This window comes from Gracilinanus agilis, chromosome 3, assembly GCF_016433145.1.
Source record: "Gracilinanus agilis isolate LMUSP501 chromosome 3, AgileGrace, whole genome shotgun sequence".
In the NCBI taxonomy this organism is placed as follows: Eukaryota; Metazoa; Chordata; class Mammalia; order Didelphimorphia; family Didelphidae; genus Gracilinanus; species Gracilinanus agilis.
The window spans coordinates 198871393-198891191 of record NC_058132.1 but is presented as its reverse complement, the minus strand read 5'-3'; the positions used below and the strand labels follow the sequence as shown (position 1 = coordinate 198891191).

The window sequence follows — 19799 nt, the reverse complement described above, 5'->3', positions numbered from 1 at the left end:
GAATTGAGGGGCTCTTGGCTTTCTGGGGTCGGAAAATATGGGGGGGAGGGGAAGAGCGTAGGTACCCCAGGATCTTCCTAATTCCCCTAGTCCCCCAACTCTCTCCAGTCCGCCCGACTTGCATCTCACCCAGGGCTGCGGCTTTGCTCCTTTTGAGCCCCCTCCCCAGTCTACCCCTTTTATCTCCCGAGGCCCCCCTCAAATTCCTTGTGCCTTCACGCCCCCCCATGTCACTATTAGCCCAGTCGATCTCCGTGTCTGTCACCCCAGACTTATCTGATCTCCTCTTTTTCCCCCCACAAATCTGCTTCCCTTCCACCCTCCGCACCCCTTTCCCCAAACTGCACGCAGTCTCCTCTCTCGTGCTTCCCTCCAGGCTGCCTCCACCCTCGGGATTGCACCCCTCCTCTCTCCTCCCCTTGGCTGCGGATCTCCCTGGCTGGGCTCCAGGCGTGGAAAGTTCCCCCCAGCCCCTCTGCGCGGGGGGCGGCCGCTCTTGCCGCCTCTGCGGGAAGGAGGAGCTGGGAGCGGGGCGCTTGGAGCCCGCCAGTTGCACGGAGGACGGAGTCCCCTTCCAGGAGAGTAGGGGGAAGGAGCTGTTGGGGAGAGGTTTTCCTCTCTTTTTGGCCAGCCCTAGGTGGTGGTGGTGTGGTGGTGGATGCACCTCTTAATTCTTTTCCACTCCCTTCCCCGCAGCCTTTGTGTCAAGTATGGAGCAGATGGGTATTTTTCGAATCCCCCATGGGTGGGGATATTGGTTCTGGATTTGCTTGGGGACCAGGGCATGCCTACCCCCCCGCCCTGTTTAAAACGCCGAGGATTCGGCTGGAGAAACACGATGTGTGGCTGCCCCGGTGCTGGGCGCGTTGGCGCGTTTGGGAATGAAGAGGGCAGTGTTTGCTTTCGCTAACAAAAGGGAGCTGAGGCACTTCCCCAGCGGTGAGGCCAGCAATGCTGCACCCCTCCTTCCCACTCCCGCCACCCTCCACATCTTCCTATTTTCCCCACTCCTTCCCTACCCGCTGAGGATTCAGTGGGGAGCTAGGAGGAGGGCGCGGGGGAGGGGGGGATGCAGCAAGGCTCTGCGCCTGCAAAAGCCTCCTTGCAGACAGAGCAGGAGCAGCAGGACTTAAGAAGCAACAAGTGGTGGAGGATCCTGAGAGCACATTCCCCACCTCTTTGAGCTCCCCAGTGTGTGTCCCCCCATCTCCCAGGTCCAGGGTGCTGATCTGGGGGTGTCTTATCCAACCTTTGCCTCCGCGGTGCTTTCGTTGTCCCTTTTGTTTACACAATAGAGGACATACAGTTATGTAAACATTGCACCTGGTAGTAAATGGTGGTGGTGGTGGTGGGGGGTGGCTCTTGGTGGGGGTACCTTGAGGTTTGTAGTTACTGGGTTGCCTTATTTCCCCAGAAAGCAGGCTTTGGAAAGTCCTCGGTTTGCGAAAGCCGAGCCACTGGGTCTATGTAGGAGTGAGAATCTGACATCGGATTCCATTTCTCCACTGAGGATTTTTCTTCCTTTCCTGTCTGTCTCCTGTTGTTGTTTTTATGTGCTTTTCCTGTGTGAATTCTTAATTTATGAGTTACAAGGTAATTGGGTTTGGCCTCAGCCGATGCCGGTGTAGTTACAACTTCATTTCTGGTGATGTCTGAGACTGGATGGGTTCAATAAAATGTTCCTGAAAGAGATCCCTCATGCTGCTGCATTGTAAAAAGCGCCAGTGTCAGTTAAACGTGAGTGTGTGTAAAGGCTCTGTAACTGGCGCATAATAGAAGCAACAATAGACTTGTATTGGCTGCAAAAAAGAGGGAAAGGCGCTGCTGGGGATATTTCCTTTCGACTAAAAATGGGAGATCTGTAATCACTGCAAAGTACGATTAGATTATGCATAGCCTGTCAAGCCTGCTCACTGAAGGAGTGGTGTTAGTAGTAACAGTACTATATTTGTAACTATCTTTCTGTAAGAAGTTGCCTTCCCCGACTGGGATATATGCTGACTTGTAAAGGAGAGATCGGCAACTCAACCGTGCATGTCAAAGCTACACGAAAATTCTGTTACCAGTTACCATGGAAGCAGCTTCTTGCTCTTGTGTACATCACTGTTTGTATGCTGGTTATCAGATTGTGTTCAAATTAGAAAGTAATTGGGTTTGATTTGCAGTGGGGAGTCATATATTTTTGGATGACTCTTCCTTGAGATTATTTTTATATATAATAATGACCTGGTGGTGGCATTAAGGGGCTCTTTGCCAGAGCTACAGGTCTTAGACTTCAGATGAGAATTTTTGAGGAAAGGGGTAGAGGAGGGTGGGGCCTTTCTCCCTCAGCGCTTACAAAAGCTTGAGCCTGCACAGAGGCCTCTGGTTCAGAATCAAAGGAAACCTGTTGGTGCTGCCTCTTAACTTCAATTGGTCTAGTTCCATTTTTATCTATCTTGCAAAAGCTAAAGAGGGCCAAAGGAGGCCTTGGTACAGTAGATTTTAATTCGCTTTTTCCCTTCTAGCCAAATCCATCTGTTGTTGAAAGAGAATTTCTCCCTGTCCATTTAAGGGTGGTGGTTTGGATGAAATGGATATTAATGGCTCGCAACTAAGATGGGGTTGCTTAGGCTTGCTTAAAACTCCCCATCAGAGTACATATCTTGCTTTCTATATTTTGCTTGCTTGTCTGATCCATCATTTTAAATTCGAGTGAAATGTGAGGGTAGTTGGTCCTTCTTCCTGTGGTGGGTGGTGGGTGTTAGAAAGTGGGTCTTAGGTGGTAGGCAACAGGCAAAAGGTGGGCAGCTCCGGGGATTGGCTTGTCTGGGCTAGTGTTCCCAGGAAAGGAGACTTTGCAAAGTGCCACCCTTGGTATTGTTATGGTTCCTTCTATCTAGTTGAATCCCGGCAGGAGGGACTTGCTCTTGTCTGTGATGGCTTTGATAAAATATCCCTCATTAATGCCACTTTATATTTACAGTGTGTCACTGGAGACACACAAGGCTTCATTTAGTGACTTGTGTGTCGAGACAAGCTTGCATTATTTGCCTGGGACATTTTGGAAGAACAAGAGACCCATTGAGCAATCTTTTGAAATGAACAAATACGAAAAAGGGGGGAATAAAAGAGCAGGCAGTTCTCTGGAACAAAGAGCTTTATTCATATGTATGTTGTACATGCTCTATCCAGTTTTCCCCAATGGCCCTCTTGGTTAAGGGGAGTGGGATAGGGAAGAAGCAAACTGGCGTGACACTTTCACTTCCTCCCTTCCTGACTTCTCATCCTTTTGGAGTTGGTCCGAGTGAAGATGAATCCAGAATCCAGGACACACTAACTGCTCATCTTCCTGAGCTCCCCTCAGCGCTGAGAAAGGTGACTGATTCCTCTGCTTAAGAGATCTTCTCCAGATCCACCTCCCAGCTCAGCATTTCACATGGAGAAAGTGCTACCTGTTGAGATGGATGTTTGTAGGCAGGAAGAGATGTCACTTTTGAGTGACATCTGATAGCGAATGCCAGCCTAAGTCCTTTTGCAATTGTAATATTAGCTCTTTTATTTTTTTTTTTTAAGTGCACCGTGGGACTTGCCACCTGAAAACTACGATTTCGTCTGTATTGCCTTTCTTTATAGATAGCATCACTCCTTTTGGAGTTTATAGTGACTTTTGCCCATACCTGGTAAATTTTAGCTTCATGCACGGTGAATTTTTAATGCTTCTTGGTCTGTAGTTTTGGCTCACTAAACAATATTCAGGCTTTAAAATTTTTTCATAACATTATTCTGAATGTAAGCTCTGACTCTAGGTTTTTTAAAAATATTTTTCTTTGTGTGATATCTAAGTGCCGTATCTGTTACTTGCAATCTTTATTTGCACAAAAAGTAGAGGACTTTGTTAAATCGAATCAAAGTAATTGACATTATAATATTGACAGAAAACTTCCCACTATTGGAGGAGAGAACTAAAAGGAAATAAAGCCATAAAATCCTGTCTCTGCATATTCAGTTAAGAAGAATATTACTGACCGCTGCACTGGGCATTTATTAACTGAGAAACACCAGCATGGAAGGGAGAAATCACACAGCGACATCTGTTGCAGAATTGAAAATTTGCTGCTTTGAGTTGGGAGCTAATTAGTCCCATAAAAGCTTCTAATGGTACATGTCAGAAGCATATATATTGTATGTATACACACAGACAGATGTACACGGCCATTTCTTCATAAATAAAACGCTTGGGGGATAAGGAGGTCTTTCTTAATTTCACCTCGGAGGAGCCTATGATATTTACAGACTCAGAAATTTTAACGATCCTAGAGATTGCTTATTGCTGTCCTCTCACTTGATAAGGGAAGAAACTTTGACTCAGAGTTTAAATGATTTGCCTAAGGTTAGTTACACAATGAATTAGTGACCGTGGTAGAATTAGAACCCAAGTCTCCTGCCTCCTACCCAGTCAAGGGCTTTTCCTATTAATTTCCTTTCTTCCCCTCTAGAACTGTGGCGGCCAGCAAGGACTATGCCGTATCCGACAAAGTGTGTCTTGGCTGAGAACATTGGAGGCTTTAGGAATAATTATAGCTTCAGAAGCCTTTGGAATTATGTGACTCTACCTGCTAGGGGAAAAAAAAGATTTGTCTTCATCACGTCCTATTTAGTGTTAACAAGTGACCCTAAAAACCTTTGGACTTAATTGGCCGACCACTGGAACTGATCAGTATAGTAAAAGCTGTCTATGAAATCTTTGTCAGGAGGAGTAAGGGAATTGTGTCCGTAGTATAAATATTATATATTCCAGAAGAAATAGATTTATCTTGGCCGGATCCAAATTTGTCCTTTCTCTTTGTCACGGACACTTAAGATTCCTTCTACAAAAGGCATAGAGGCCATATCAGGTTTAGGAGCATAAGTAAAGCATCATCAAAAGCAGTTCTGGGTTTCCCCACCAAGAATTTGACCTTTGGGAGTATGTGTGATGAGAATGACTATTATGGAGGCAGCTAGCTGGCTCGGTGAATTGAGAGCCAGACATAGAGACTCACTCTAGGTCTTGGGTTCAAATCTGGCCTCAGACCCTTCCTAGCTGTGTGACCCTGGGCAAGTCACTTAACCCCCATTGCCTAGCCCTTATTGCTCTTCTGCCTTGGAACCAATACACAGTATTAATTCTAAGACAGAAATTAAATTTTTTAAGTGACTATTATTAATATGACTACTAATAATATTACTCTTGGTATCACTAATAGTAATATTCCTACCACTAATAATGATTATGATAACTAACATAGATAACATTATTTGCAAAGTATTTTATATATATTATCTTTTTGACCACATTCATAGGCAATTCTAATGCTGATCTTATTTGGTTTAAATAAAGAAAGAGGGGATAATAGATAAATAAATAGGGCTGCTAGGGAAAGCTAATCAAGCAGAGAAGATGAGATTTGCTGCCTGAATTGGGCTGATCTCCTGACTCTGACTTGGTTTGCAGTGTAGAAGCCTGGTTTTATAAGTGTGGAGCTGGAAGCCACCAAAGGACCCTAGAGGCCAAATAATTGAACTCCCTGATTTCTTACAGGAGGAAAACACAAGGAGGAAAATGAGAGACCTGAGGAAATCCAGTGACTTCTCTATGAGGCCACTGGGAGTGAAGTATCAGAGGCAAAACTTGAATCCAGGTCCTTTAGAGTAGTGTTCTTTTCTATGCTGCCTCCTTATTCTTCAATTTTAGTTGCTTTTATCAATTTGGAACTTTTTATTTATATGAAAAAGTCCTGTTACTTGGAGAATTAATATTAAAGGTAGAAAAGTTTAATACGAACAATAAAGATGATATATTTAGATAGTGTTTTGTTGTTTTGAAATCATTTTCCATACAATCTTATTTACTCCTTCCATGTGAAGTAGATAATTGCAAATATTGCTATGCTTATTTTACAGGTACTGAAACTGAGGCTAGAGATAAGTGATTTACCTAAGTTTGCTCAGCTGGTAAGCTTCAGGAAATGGCAGAAGAATGGCCCTAATGATCAGCTCTTTCTGTATCTTAAATTTAGCTATTTCTGTATACTTTCTTGATGTGGTTTGTCTTAGTTTAGTGGTTGTACGATATTTTAATGAAATATTAAGGGGGGCCGCTAGGGAGTACAGTGGAAAGAGTAACTTAACTGGTCTAGAGTCAGAAGGACCTGGGTTCAAATGTGACCTCTGGACATTTCCTAGCTGTGTGAACCTGGGCAAGTCACTTAAATCCAACTGCCTAGCCTTTACTGTTTTTTCGCCTTAGAATTGATGCTAAGATAAAAGGAAAGGGTTTTTAAAAAAATGATAGATTAGCATTTTAAAATTTCTTAGCATTTGTCTTTATATTTCTAAATATAAGAAATAGTAAAAACAAAAGAAAAACCGTGTTTATTCCTTCCTTTTACCATTTTGGACTGTTCATCTTAAGTGTTTACATCTCATATTTTATAACCAATGTAATTACAAAATACTTGGTACGTGAGATCCATATGAAAAATGTATGTGTTTGTGGTTATTTTTTTTTTGAGGGCAAGAGAGAAGAAAAGGGACTTAACTACATTTAACAGTACATTTCCACATTCATTTTAAAAAGTATAACTTTTAAATTTAGTCCAAAGTGTTGGAATGCTTTCGTGGTAATCCTCTGAGCTTTTTTTGCCCTCCTATTAAAAGCGGTTGGCTCCATTTTCAGAGAGGTCCATGGGATGTGCGTTTTTAGAAAAACTGGCTTTTTTCTTGAGCATTGTATTTAATGTGGACCATAAATCTGAAGCATTTGATTTTCTGGTTTCCAGCCAAACAAGTAATTACACATATGATGGTTTAGTGGGGTACGAATAGAGCTGGCCAGGTAAAAAGCCTCCTGCGTCTCTCCTGGGGAACTGGACCTGGTACAAGAAAGCACAAAGGAATGCCTACATTGAGTGTTTGGGGAGTGCCACCAAAATCAAATAAAAAGCTTTTGTTTGGAAACCATCAATGAAGGAAGGAACCCACTGGAATGTTTGTAATTACAAGTGGTACCTCCTTGTTTAAATTTCAGAAGCCACAGTTTCTTTTTTCAGAGGTTTAAATTGCATGCTCTAGCCAGCAGCTGCTGTTGTGGTTAATGGGCAGTTTCTCTTTGAAGATCTTCCAGTGCTGGCTTTCAAAAGCCTTGGTACAGTTGACTCCCAACTAGAGTTAGAGAAGTGTAGATATTTATGTTTATATACAGCCAAGTGATGTGTGGCCTCCCGTATCGTTCAAAAAGAGAAACTTTGGGCAAGGTGGAGGGGAGTCGGGTAATGGAAAAAAACTACTCAACAACTTAAAACAAAAGGATGTCTGAAGTATAGGTATGATGATAACTCACTGGCAAAAGAAAGTCTTTGCAATTGAACAAAAATTATTTTGCATTTGTTTTGCTGGGATGTAATCAAATGATCTCAGTCTTTGATAAAACTTTTTCAAAAATATTAAGTGGGCTTAAAAGGAGAGAAGCTGCTTGGTGTTTGATGCTAATACACTAATGATAATGATAACAATAATAAAATCATTTACAAAGCACCTTAAGGTTTGCAAAGCCCTTTCTCATGGAGCCTCACTACAAACACTGTCAAGATGTCCCGCAGATATTATCAAAATGATGAAGAAACCCGAGGCTGAGAAGTTCAGGGACTTGTTTATGGCCACATTGTACTAGTAAGGGTCAGAGATAGGATTCGAACCCATGATTTCTTGACTCCCAAGTCCAGGATGAAGTTACTCTGCCAGGTCTGCAGGCTTTTGAAAGGCCCTAGTACAAGCGGCATTTTTCCAAAGCTAAGACATAGTCCAATGGGAAGCTTAGAGCATCTATTCCATTTTTAGCAATGCAGCATTGCCATGTAGAGTTGTGGTTACATGAATTATCTACCAGTCATAAAGTCATAGAAGATCAGTAGTTCAAAAAAGCCTTTAGAGGCTCTCTAGTCCAGCGTCTAGCAGAACAATGCCTTCCCTTTACATACCCCCAGCTAGGAATCTAAGCTTGTGCTTAAATATTTACAGCAATAGAAAGAAAGCTTTCTATTTTTTTAAGGCAGCTTACTTCGTTTTGGGATAGTTTTCATAACAATTTGTTTTATATTGAGCTAAAATTTACCTCTCTGAAAATTATATCCATTGCTCTTTGGCCTAGCCAGGCAAGAACAAGCCTAATCCCTCTTCTTGATACCCATCAAATACATCAAATATTTGAAAACAGTTTGCCTTGCTCCAAGTTTTCTATCCTTGAGGCTCAAAAATCCCAGTTCCTTAAACTTAATCTTTTATACCATGGCTTAGCCTTCTTTACCATCTCCATCACCCTTGTTGAGGGCTGTGCTCACAAAGTTTACATCATATCTGTTCCCAAATGTGCACAAGCATAATGCTTAATGACTGTGTTAGATGAGTCTGATTGATGGAAACTTCGAGGCTTTTTTGTACAATATCTCATCCTCCTAACCAAGACTCCTTGGGAAGTGGCATAAACTTGTGAGGAAAATTGTGTGGTCGATAAAGAAATTTTAATTTTGTTTATAAATTAAGTTTGAAATTTTCCATAAGATTTATAAGTTTAACTTTTTCATTATAGTTCAGGAAACTGAGGTCCAAAAAGGTCGTGACTTTAGACGTCCCCATCTGAAAACCAGAGCTTTTACTTCATATTGCCTGTAGTTTGTAATACTCTGCATTTGGTTTGAAAGCAAATTTCACATGTCAAAAATCCAGCCCATCCTTTCCCTCAAGTAGCTGCCAACCTCTCCCAATTTCTCTATTATTTTGAATAATAACATCTTCCTCGAAATCCAGACTCCCAGCTTTGGAATCCTTGCAAATGATGACCTTTCCACATGAACTACTCCTGTGTTTGTAATCGAATGGCAGATTGGACCCATCATTTCCTAACCACACCTTTCTGTCCTCTTTATTTTTGTAGCCATTGTGATAGTCCAAAATCTTGACTGCCTCCCCCTGGATAATGCTGTAGTAGTTTACAATCTAGCCTCCCTGCTGTCAAACCTGCTGGGTTTTTGACCCCCCAGCCCATGTACATCAGCAACAATCGTCTTTAAATGTTGTTTTTTGACTGTTTCCTTCCCTCTACAGCTTTAGGAATGTATGCTGATCCATAATTGTGTCATATCAATTTCAGAGACCTCAGAATTTGTTTCAAGGTTCTCCTCTGATTCCTCTTTCACCTCTTACACACACCTCCTAATGTTTCCTTCCATTTTCAGTCCAAGCCATGACCCTGGCCTACTGTGATTGTAAGTAGTTACTTTCAAGTGACTTCAATGAAACTTTGGAAGAAGATTCACTTCTAGTTGGTTTCCATTGGACAAAATTATGTCTGAGTCCATCTGGTCTTTTCCTTGTGATTTTTTTTTTTTTTTGCTTTACAGGTGGAGAATAACTGAAAAATTGTCTTGCCTACGCTGAGGAGAAACAACTTACCTTAAGTTTATCCTCAAAACAGATTTCATCCGAATTAACATGCATTATCTACAATACACCCAAATACTGGCATTTCCCCTTCTGTTTTGCAGATTTATACATAAATGGTTTTTTAAAAAAAATTTTATGCTAGGCATTTCTTTGCCATAACATCTTGATATTTTGATTATATTTTTAATGAAGATTTTAAACTTTAAAATGTTGAGAATTTATTGTGCATGTGCAGTAGATAGTGTTTGAACATTGAACTTTACTGCTGCATTAAAATAGTGTAATTGGCTTAAAATTTAGAATTTGAGAAAGCAAGACCTGCAGGGAAAACTGTTAAGACCACCTGGAATTCTAAAGGGAGGCTATATCAGTTGAAAATCTCAAGGACTTTGCTGGGAACTACTGTCCTGGGCACGAATTAGCAAAATACATGTTGCGAAGAGGAGAGGGCAGAATCCAAGGGAGACTGGTACCAGATTGGGTGTTAACTCTTCTCATATTTCTTGCCTTAAATGACTAAGAAACACATGTTTGAGGAACTGTGCCCTGATGGAAGGACAAGTCTCTGAAGTACTGGTCTGCATCACTAAATAAATATTTTCAACAAATTAGGTTTCAAAACAACACTCCATCACTACCAACAGTCCCCAGCAGATTTTGGAGCCTCATGGTAGGGCTCTCACTTTGGCTGCCTCTTTTTTTTTTTTTTTGCAGTGGGGCGATATCCAAGAAAGTGAGTTCGGAAAGCCACCAAGGAAAACGGGAACTGTTCATTACTGTGTCTAAGCATACACTTTGGTTGAAGGCTCTTTTCACAGGGGTTGTCTGAAAAAGCAGTATTTGTCACCATTTCTTATCCTTTTTTTTTTTTTTGCTCAATCGCTTATAAGTACAAAATACATTAAAAGTGTTGTGATTTCATCTATGTGGAGTATTTCTTCCATGCCTTAGATTTTATGGGTTGCTCTTTGTAAGCACATTCTTCAGTTGATGGTCAGCTATCTTCTTTTTTTTTTTAAACCCTTAACTTCTGTGCATTGGCTCCTAGGTGGAAGAGTGGTAAGGGTGGGCAATGGGGGTCAAGTGACTTACCCAGGGTCACACAGCTGGGATGGTCAGCTATCTTCTGATGAAGATGTGGTCAGGTTGTTCTTCAATTGTCCACTGCTGGGGGTTTAGGGAGCATAATTTTTTTTTTTAACATTTAATCTTTTTCTTTTTCTTTTTTTTTTTTAAATGTAGAGCTGTGGTTGTATCATAGAATATTTTTAGAGAGAGAAAATTTCTGTCTTGGTAAAGTTTCAGAATGAGGATGTTTAAGTAACTAGCAGAATAGTGTTCCTACATCCTTTAGCTACAACTGCCTGTGAGCACTAAGCTGGGAACAGTCACAGATCACCACCCTGACTCACCCTTTTGAAGAAAAAAGAACATCATTTCCTTTTCTTTTGCAGAAACACTTACCTAAACATTGGAAACTTTAGAAACAAAAACTCCCCCAATTAATTTAGAACTGAATTGCTTGCCTCAATGGTTTTATCTTTGGAAAGGTTTGAATAGAGATTAAGTTAAATGATCCTGAACTGTACCTTTTGGTGCCTGTTCAGTGTGGTTGCTATTATTGTAAAGCGATCTCTTCCATTTAAAGAAAGAATTCTCTTTTGTGAGTGATCTGGTACATATTGATGTGGGCTAGTACTTTTTTCCTGGTGCAAAACAATTACTGAATTGGACTAGGCAAGAAGGAGATCCGGTTTGGCTTATAAAACAGTAAGACTAAAAACTTGATTTAGAAAGGAAGACTTGAGTTCAAATCCCAAGTCAGATACTTATTACCACTATAAAATGGAAATAATAATAGCACCTACCTCTCAGGGTCATCGCATGAATAAAATGAGATATTTGTTAAGCTCTTTGCAAACCTTAAAACACTACATATAAATGTTACTACCACTATTACTACTACTACAATAAGTAAAGTAAGCTCTGATGACTGTTTAAAAAGTTGGTATTGCTTTTGGTTGTATGAAGTTTATTTTTATTAAAAGTCCATTGCTCGGGGGCAGCTGGGTAGCTCAGTGGATTGAGAGCCAGGCCTAGAGATAGGAGGTCCTAGGTTCAAATCCGGCCTCAGACACTTCCCAGCTGTGTGACCCTGGGCAAGTCACTTGACCCCCACTGCCTACCCTTACTAATCTTCCACCTATAAGTCAATACACAGAAGTTAAGAGTTTAAAAATTTAAAAAAAAAAAAAAGTCCATTGCTCATAAAGTATGTTAATGGTTAGGAAGTTGCCCATATATGCTCAGCATCAGATCATCTCTGCATTAAGTAGCAGTTACCCTTCTTATAATCAAAGATGTCTGGATACTGAGAAATATCAGGGTGCAGAGAAGTTCATGAAGGATGTACTTACTCGTCCACGAGGTAACACTGGAAAGAAAAAGCAGCTGGATAAATTTTCTCTGGGAATAAGTAGAATCTCCTTGGTGAAGCTGATGGTGGGGATTAGATGCTCTACTAGTGGCTGCATTCAGAATGGGATGCTTTTGGGGAGGTCTTAAGTATTATTTATTTAAACTGTAACATTTCTTACCCAACTTTTAAATCTCTTCATACAAAAAGATGACTTTAAATATCAGTAGGGCTTGAGTGGAAGAACCCAAGTATGGAATGTTGATGGAAGCTAGGTGAGATTCATTATCAGGTTGGCAGCAGGGTGACGAAATTTTTTGCTCCCTATACCATTCACTAAGCCATGGAGGGATAATGCTACCTTCCTGGAAGGAGTTCTAAACTGAAAAAAAAAAAATCATGGATGCCTGCTGTAGGAACTGAATGAAGTACACTATGTTGATATTAGTACTGCTTGTTCTTTTCTTCTATTATTTGTCAGGCATGTCGAGTTCTCATTTGGGTCCTGCCATTTCTTGTGTTGACATTGATTGCGTATGTTATTATTTGGTTTTAATTTTATTTTAGATGCCTTTGTTTTTCATATTCTACCTTCCATCTTGGATGATAATTCCAAATGGCTATCATTAACCAAACATGATAAGGAAATTTATTATGTTAGGCCCATTTAATAAATCCAAAAAATATAGATAGATTTGGGTCTTTTCATCCTGACTTGTTTAATTATGTAAGAATGGGATTTGTGCAAAGGGAGATACCCCATATCTCATCTTGTAGGGAAGTCTTGCCCGCAACTCCTGTGGGGTGGCACGACCATCCAGGTCACCCAGTTTCGGGGTGACACCCTCTCGAAGTCTCCCAGTGTATATTTGGCGGAGTGGAGAGCTAGAAGAGAGTCTCACCTCATAGACTCTCTCTCCCCTTCCATCCCTAACATTGGTCAGCTGGCTCTCATTGTTATTACAGTTTTGGCAGGCTCTCCCTTTATTATTACAATTATGGAACTTCTTCATGAATTTGGACCTTGACCACCCACACTACTTTGCTTCTGACCAAAAGCTACTGTCCAGTTATAGGTAGCCTTGATAAAAGTGAAAATTTGTCTTTTATCTGTTAAATGACAGCTAATATAGGGGCAATTAGGTGACTCAGTGGAATGAGAGCCAGGCCTAGAGATGGGAGGTCCAGGGTTCCAATCTGGCTTCAGAGACTTCTTAGCTGTGTGACCCTGGGCAAGTCACTTAACCCTCATTGCCTAGCCCTTAACGCTCTTCTTCTGCCTTTACACAGTATTGATTCTAAGATGGAAGGTGAAAGTTTAAAAAAAAATTACGGTTAATATCTTCATGCATCCTATTTATATTGGAAGGGTTAACTCAACCTGTGGCCTGGCGAGCTTTTAGCTTTATCAGGCACCTTGTTCCTAACATACATAGCTCTGTAGCAGTTAATGCAATTGGCTTACTTTCATTTGATACTGACAGAAAGCGTTAGGGCATGTAGCTTTTTCTGGGGCTTGGAAAATGTGGGTTTAGCCATTGTCTCGTTCGAGTTTATAGAAACGAAGCTCCCTGGCTCATCCCGTGTGTCTCCCGCTTATGCCCAAACCCTTAGGAGGGGCGGGTAGGTTTAGGTACATTAAAGCACTAGACTGGAAGTAGAAGGCAAGTCCATCTTTGATTAAAGGGGACATACCTAATAGGCGGTGGATAAGAGAGAACCAGTTTCCATCCCCGAACACGGTAGGGATTGAAGCCTTTGTGGAAGTGGTATCAGCATGTTAGCAATGAGGTAACAAACTGAGAAACTTATCGACTCAACCATCAGCCTCTCTCTACCTCAGCTTACACCAGAGGCTTGTCTCAAAACTGATATATATTCTCAGAAGAGACATGGTGAAAATAGGGAAATTTAAACCCCAGGGTAACAGTTTTTCCTGCACCGTAATAAAGATATATGTCGAGTCCGTGGCTACAGGATCAAAAAATAGATCATAGTAATCGGATCAAGCGTGAGAAACTGCTTGTTGAAGTGTCTGTTTTTTAAATGAGATGGTTAGCCGGCCTGTTTTGTGAGGATGCTCACACTATTTGTAGTGGTAATGTCTGATGTTTCTGCCAGATAATATGTTGTTAAAATTAAGCTAAATGAGCAAAATGATCTGCTATTTAATTGAAAAAAGGTTTTTTTTTTGTTTTTGTTTTTTTTTAAACTTTGGGTATTTGCTCTGTGTGTGTATGTGTGTGTTCCTCAGGAAGATTAGAAAGCTTGAGAAGAGTATGTGTGCTTTCCCGTATTTATTTTTAATTTAGGAGAAGTTTGGAGTTTGTTCTTTCCTGTGAATATAGAGGTGGAACCTTTTCTAACTGGAGTTTATTGCTGTAATATTTTTTTAAATGCATTTGTGACATTGATATATTTGTGACCTTGAAGAGACATTTTTTAAAAGCTATTTTTCTCACTAGCACATGTGATAACTTTGGGGAAGCCGTCAATTTTGATCCCTAATCAGTAATTCCAACTCCCTGACAGTGTTGGACAGGGGAGGAGGACCTATCATAACTTGTTTTTTATGGCTTATTCCTATAGAGCTCTCTTCAGCTCACATCCATCTATTTAACCTTCTGTTTTCCCTGCCTAAGGCATGCAGGCAACTTAGTCCATGCCTTGGTACTTTAAATGCTCTGAGTTATGGAGAATTAGAGTCCTTGCAGCTATATATAGCTATATATTGTCTTAAGTTACACAGTTGTATTTGCTTAGGCATTCTGTGTGGATTAGCTCAATTAGTTTAGGTTTGGAGAAGAATGATTTATCTTTCTTGCCTACCCCAAATGTTTCATATTCGGTTTCTTTGGACATTCTGCTAGGGATTACCTCCTTGGAGAAATACTGCGTGTGAGAAGCACATAACCAACCCTCTTTCACCAGCATTACCTCCAGTAAATATATCAATTTCAGTGTGGGCCACTGACAAGCAAATAGATTTGATGCTTATATTCCAGAAAAATTATATATCCGAAATAAAATTTTTGTCAGCATGTTAGTGCGTAGTATATGATTCAGTATTGTCCAAGGAGAGGAAAAGATTAGTCCATCAATTCCATCTACTGGAGTATTAGACAGCTAAGGCTTGCAACACCCTGTTGGAAAAAACAGTCGCATGGAGGGCCTGTTTTCTGGATGATTTGCTTTCTTAGTCTGAATGTTTGCATGAAAACAAGATGATAGTTAACTTAAATAGCCCGACTCATCAGAAATGCTTTCACTCCCCAAATGTTCTCAAACCTTATAATCAGTTTCTGCTCAAGTATGAATCGGGTCATCTTTAAGGGCTACGACTTCAGGCAAAGACACTTACAGAATGTTCACCTTCTCTAACCAAGAACGATCTCTATTTTCACATTAATATCCCAGTGATTATATCTCTTTATCCTTATTTCATAAGGTGAGGAGATAGGAAGTTGGGTTTTAATAGAATATATTTCAAGGTTGTAAGGTGTTTTTTTTTTTTTTTTTTTTTTAATGATGTCAGAATCCCTAAGAGATGTTGACCTGTACTGTCCTATGCACTTGAAGAATGAGGGAAGAGACAGATATGAAAAATGAATTTATAATCCAGTTATAATGGAAAAGCCGATCAGAGTTACTTATTCAGTAGATATTTATGGAGTTTTATCTGTGTATGTAGCTTTCAGTTAGATATGGTGGAAAACACAAATAAAGTAGAAAACCAGTTTGACAAGTTAGAGTGCATCCAAAGAATGACAAAAACAGTTTAAGAAAACTCAAGATCTTGCCATTGGAGGATCAATTGAAGAATATGGGGTTGTTTATCCTGGAGAAGAAAATACCTTGGTAGAGGGGCATGATAACCATTTTTAAGTCATGAAGAAGCAGAATCAGGACTTTTCTAATTTGTCCCAGAACTAGAACAGGATCCGTGGGTGGGTGGGAATGGCAGAGAAACAGATATTGGCGCAACATAAGGAAATATTTCCTGACTGTTTGATCCCTCCAAGTGGAAAATGACTTCCTTATCACTGGGTGTCTTTCAGTAAATTCTGGAAGTCTATTTCTTGAGAATTTAAGAAATCTGATCTACCATGTTCCAGATTAGCAATGACGAAGAATTCCTGACAGATGACAGATTAAATATACAGAATAAGACAAACACTCTTGGACATGGTCCATGTGGGAATTTGTTTTCCTTGACTTTGTATATTTGTTACAATTGTGTATTTGTTTTTTTTTTTTCAAGGGTGGTAGGAGGTCAGAGAGATAAATTTTTGCAAATTGAAAAAGTTAATTTAAAAAAAGACTATCAGGGATTTTTATCTAGTTACTGGTTGGACTAGATAGTCTCTAAGGGTCCTTTTCAACTCAGATTGTATTATACTAGGAACTTTTAGCTTGAGAAAATGGTGAAATTGTTAAGCAATGAGTGCATAATAATAGAATTGTTGAGTAAATGTAAAGGAAAAGAAGTGTTAGAGTAGATTATGGTTAGTAGAGAAGACTTCTTATATAGAAGATGAGTCATGATGGAAGAATGATTATAGCATGTCAGAACCAGAAGGGATTTTTTTTTAGAGATCACCTTAATTTTACAGACGAGAAAACTGAATACCTGAAAAAGTTACTTTTCCAAGGACAAAGAAGTTTTTCCTGGTAGACTAGACTACCACTTTTTATCCTGGTAGGGTTTATCTATCTACTATAGTAAAATACTTCTTGATCTTGGGTTTTGAAGAAATTGGAGATTTTGTATATAATCCACAACAAATATGTTTTGTACAGATATGAAACATTTCATTTTAAATGGTTTTGACTGTCAAGTTAATATGAAGAGAGGACATAAATTGGGAAATGATGAGCGAGGAGCTTGGAAGAGTAAAAAATTGAGGGCTTCAAATAGTAGAGTTAGAACTTAGATGTGATAAGAAATAACTTTTAAGCCTATTCATTGTATCTGTGAAGATTCTTGAACTTTTGACGTTGAATTAGAAGCAATATTCAAAAAAATGTCTTAGTTATCCCTACAGTTGATAAAAATAATCTTGTTTGCTTTAGGCTTGAAGATGGGTTCAAGTTGTTTAGCAAAAAGTATGCTGATTTTTAAAAAAAAAACAAGTCCCAGAACATTATAGGGAACATTCATGATGGCAAGAGGAATCTAGGTCAGCTTCACGGAAACGCCTATTCTTTTGGTAGATTAATTTTTGCCACCCTGGTTTTCAGCGTGCTGTGCAAAGGCCGGAAAAACTGTGCATGGTTCCTTAGTGAATATTAGTCAGCAGGGGGCAGGGAATTAAATTGATGTGTGGGAGCATTTTGATTTACAGTTGTGTAGTGAGAGTGTAACTCAGTCCTAATATGGCAACATGCTGTGTTGTAGTCTGCATTTCCTTAACTCTTCTGTATAAAAGCCACAAATCTATATGAAATTCTGCATATTCGTTGTGGTTTATGACTGGTCTTTTCTTGTAGGTAATATGATAGGGCTGAAGGATTTAGGGGTAGAAGGAATTGTTGATGATTGGGTCTTTGCAGTTATGGGCCACTGCATAAGAGCTAACTAGGCCTGAGCTACACTTCCTGAGATCCCCTTAACTGAGGAAAAATGAAGTCACTTATCTTATTTATGATATTAGTTGTTAAGAGGAAGTAGTGAGAGCAGTCTGGTTAGCGTACTTGATATTCACTTCGTTTTAGTGAAATAAGGCTGTTGAAGGGATCAAATGAGATATTTTATATATAAATATATTATACATAGTATTCTGAAAGTCTTAAACCATAAGTAACTATAAATGCTGGCTATTTTTTTTATATAGTATATTTTTGTTGCTGTTAAGACTGATTAGATGATCCCCTTCCCCCTTATTTTTCTGTAAAATTATAAATTTTTAAAATTTTAATATCCACCTAATGAAATTTTAATTTCAAAGTAAAATTGTAAATTGTAAAAAATATACAATTTCACAGATATTCGGTTAGCCCTTTTGTTTTTTGTTGGAAGAAAAATGATTTTTGGCCCAAGTGGGGGGAGAGCTCATCCAGTACGCAGATTAATAGCTTCTACTTTGTCCTTAGGGAGCTAAATCTTGAAGGTTACGGTTACATGGCTGTATTGCCTCATGCCAATTCACATTGTTATCTTTTTTTTTTTTTTTTTGATGATGCTAAAAGTGAGTGAAATGTGAAAGAAACATTACTCATTTTAAATAGTTTTGACTGCCAGGTTAATGTGACTCTTAAGCAGAGCTTCATGAGCTCTGTCCATAGTAACTGCTTTTAACTTGATTTAAAGTTCTTAAACATTCTGAATTGCCTCACCTAATCTTTTTATACTGAACGCACAAATTTCAGGCTCTTCTTTATTTTAAATCCCTAACTGACAGCTGCTCAACAGAATAGTTTTTTTCTTTTTATTCTGATAGTTTTAAGAGTTTCTGAGAGAAGTTGGGAACAACTAGGCATACTGCTGGATGGTGGTACCTTGGGTTTGGTCTGAAGATGCCTAAGCAGGAAAAAGCAAAAAATATGAAGGAATTAATGGACACGATCATTATTTTACCCCATGGAAATGGTTGTGAAATCCAATAACCAATATTAAATATGTATGTTATATATATATATATAAATATATAAATATTAAATAACCAATAACCAATATTAAATAGCTTATAGAAGAACTGATATAGCATCTTCCATGCCTTTCCATGAAGATTTTGAATACTTCATTTTAAAAAGAATTTCTCTTTTGCTCTCCCCCTTTACTTTCATTTTATTAAATCTTAAAGAATATCAGCATCAGAAAAAAGACAAAGACATTGTAGTGTCACATTATAACCTTGTCCCACCAAGGGAGCCCATTGTGTATGTGTTGATATAAGCGAAGTAGGACAGGTATTTTTTAATGACTTTTTGTAGCTAGAAGTCCCTAAAATGGAGCTTAAGAAGCAACCTCATTATAATACTTTCTGCTCTGGTCTGGGCCTGACTCAGGCCACAGCCTGGAAGTTTATATTTGATAGTGGAACAAAATGAGACATTTGTAGGTCATTCAGCAGTTAACACAAGGAGATTTATTGAGGCATAGAAGAAGGATTTTCAACAAAGATACACATTGAGGACAGTCGCATTGATTCAATTGAGCCATATGCTCCTTTGCCTGAGTTGCCCATCATTTTCCACTGGCCAACCATTAGAGAGAAGGCCTGGAACTCCTTGTAGCTGTTTGGTACTCGTGACCAGGAAGCATCTTCAACAGCCTGAGCCTTTAGTCTGCCGAAGCATTCAGATCTCAAGGATGGTTTTAGTACAGTTTTTTTTTTTTAAATCTATTTTAACTTTTTTTTTTTTTAAACCCTTGTACTTCGGTGTATTTTTCTCATAGGTGGAAGATTGGTAAGGGTGGGCAATGGGGATCAAGTGATTTAGTACAGTTTTAAGGAAAAACCAGCTTCACTTGTACAAAGGCTGCTGCAGCTAAGTTGTTGCTTTCACACGAAATCTTCTCCAGGATATGACGATGTTCTATGAACTATTTTCTACAAATACAAAATTGTTCCCTCCGTTTTTGTGTCTCATAATTGTTGGATATAGTGTTTTAGGCCTGGGGATGTCCATCCATATTATTTACTTTTTATGGAAAAGCAGAGGATGCTTGCTGTTTGCTGAAGGAACTGGCAAATATGAATATTGAGTTCCTGTCAATGACTTTTCATAGATTGTGGAGAACAGGAGAGGTTCAGCAGGCCTGGAGAAAGGTAAGTGTTGGTCTGGGAAAGTGAATGGAATCTAAAAACTAAAGGTAACTGAGCATGACTTCAGTTTCTGACAAGATTCTAGAAAATGTTATTTGTAGTGTAAGTAGAGGCAAGTCATTTAACTCATAGTATCTCGGGCATCTATATAT

General features: G+C 39.3%; 1 protein-coding gene across 5 annotated transcripts in view; it reads left to right on the top strand.

Moving 5' to 3' along the window:
- Positions 1-19799, top strand: part of CADM1 (cell adhesion molecule 1) — a 370211-nt gene that overhangs the window by 5482 nt on the left and 344930 nt on the right. The gene's annotated exons all lie outside the window — the stretch shown is intronic.